The sequence below is a fragment of the Podarcis vaucheri genome (genome assembly GCF_965113315.1).
Source record: "Podarcis vaucheri genome assembly, chromosome: W".
Taxonomy (NCBI): Eukaryota; Metazoa; Chordata; class Lepidosauria; order Squamata; family Lacertidae; genus Podarcis; species Podarcis vaucheri.
In genome coordinates this window covers 693,102-695,380 of record NC_138757.1, presented here as the reverse complement: position 1 = coordinate 695,380, position 2,279 = coordinate 693,102, and positions in this window count along the sequence as shown.

The window sequence follows — 2,279 nt, the reverse complement described above, 5'->3', positions numbered from 1 at the left end:
TTGGAACTTCTTGTCATAGCTTATGGCTGCCGCCTCCCCCGAAAGGGCACAGGCCGTGCGAATATGTGAAAGGTAGGCAACAAGGTGAACCGCACGCTTGGGGTAAGCAGCGACAATCATCCCCATAAAGGCCTGAAAACCATCAAGCCAGTTCTCAAATGTCCTAGGCACAGAAGAAGAAGAAGAAGAAGAAGAAGAAGAGTTTGGATTTGATATCCCGCCTTTCACTCCCCTTCAGGAGTCTCAAAGCGGCTAACATTCTCCTTTCCCTTCCTTGCTCTTTCTCTTACCATGAGGTACTTGCTCTTTCTCTTACCATGAGAGGGCCTCTTTACTCCCCTACCTAACTCCTCTGCTGGAGGCACTAACTTAAACATGTCAACAAACTCACCATTTAAGATTTTTGCTCGTAATTTAGGAGATAGATGATCGCCTGGTATAACATCTGAGGTTGAGTAGGTGGAAATGGTGGCATCTTTTACCAGAGCCCCATCCTTCCACTCCTGGGTCCCCCCGACCTTTTTACGATGGCAATTGGCCCTCCTCGACAGTGCCCAGTCCGGAAGACCGGACACTTCCTCTCCTTTCCCCCAATAGCAACCTAGGGACGCGTCGCTGTCATACTCAGAAGAAGAAGTACCTGTATCGTCAGCCGTTTCCTCCCTCCGTGACCTGCTCTTCCTACATATATGCTTCTTCTTTTCGCGCCTCTTACCCGAAGGCTTCTCCACTGGCGCTGCGGCGACGGTGCCCTCCTCCTCCTGTTGCCCGTCTTCTGCTGCCGATGAAGACGCTGAATCAGGCGACTGCACCCTGGGCCGCTTGTCCTGAGAGCGATTAGAAGAGCAAGGGACAGCAAGATGGTTATTGCGAGTAGACTTAGAAGTCGCTCCCCCCCCCGCGCCCGAGACGCGGATGCCGTAGCCTGTGACTGGGACCTAGTCCGCACCGGTTCTGAGTTGGAATTCCTAGCCGCCCCTGGAGCATGGGTATCATTAAAGAGGGCGGCCGATGTACTAGGTAGTTCGTCCCATTGGGAAGATCATGAACTCTCTGGAAACTCCTGAGTATCTGGGATGACATCAGGGGAAGAGGGAGGACTGAGATTCGCATCGGGGAAGCGCTGTTCATATTCATCTATAAAAGATCTAAAAGCGCTGAGGAAGTGGGAAATGGGGGGCTTTGTATTATTACTCCTGCCCCGTTGCCCCCGTGATGTGCTCTCAGAAGAGCTACGAGAGTTTGCAGGGCATCAGTTGAAGAAGGAGCAAAAAGGGTTTTCTTGTGTGTGTGTGTTTCTTTCTGGCTGATTAGCTGTTTTCCCTGTGTAAAGGTCAGAGGGGGCAGGGTTTCTGTTGAGGCAGGGGATTAGCTGTGGGAGGAGCTTATCAGAGTTTGCAGGGCATCAGTTGAAGAAGGAGCAAAAAGGGTTTTCTTGTGTGTGTGTGTTTCTTTCTGGCTGATTAGCTGTTTTCCCTGTGTAAAGGTCAGAGGGGGCAGGGTTTCTGTTGAGGCAGGGGATTAGCTGTGGGAGGAGCTTATCAGAGTTTGCAGGGCATCAGTTGAAGAAGGAGCAAAAAGGGTTTTCTTGTGTGTGTGTGTTTCTTTCTGGCTGATTAGCTGTTTTCCCTGTGTAAAGGTCAGAGGGGGCAGGGTTTCTGTTGAGGCAGGGGATTAGCTGTGGGAGGAGCTTATCAGAGTTTGCAGGGCATCAGTTGAAGAAGGAGCAAAAAGGGTTTTCTTGTGTGTGTGTGTTTCTTTCTGGCTGATTAGCTGTTTTCCCTGTGTAAAGGTCAGAGGGGGCAGGGTTTCTGTTGAGGCAGGGGATTAGCTGTGGGAGGAGCTTATCAGAGTTTGCAGGGCATCAGTTGAAGAAGGAGCAAAAAGGGTTTTCTTGTGTGTGTGTTTCTTTCTGGCTGATTAGCTGTTTTCCCTGTGTAAAGGTCAGAGGGGGCAGGGTTTCTGTTGAGGCAGGGGATTAGCTGTGGGAGGAGCTTATCAGAGTTTGCAGGGCAGCGGCGCACGCCTAGCGACGCGCGCAGTTAGATCCATCTTTTAGATTTAGGGGAGCTAGTCTCAAACGTTTGTTGGGGGAGATCTAGGTTTTTTTTCTGTGGGGGAAGTTAATTGTCCTGTCTTCGAGCTTTTTATGATGCAGGACCTCTGTAGCCAACCCCAACAACACGATCTCAAGATGGAAGGGGAGGGAACAGCTGCAGTCGCCTGCGATTCCTGCGCAATGTTTGCCATCTTACCAAAGGTTGCAGGCAGCTTTACCT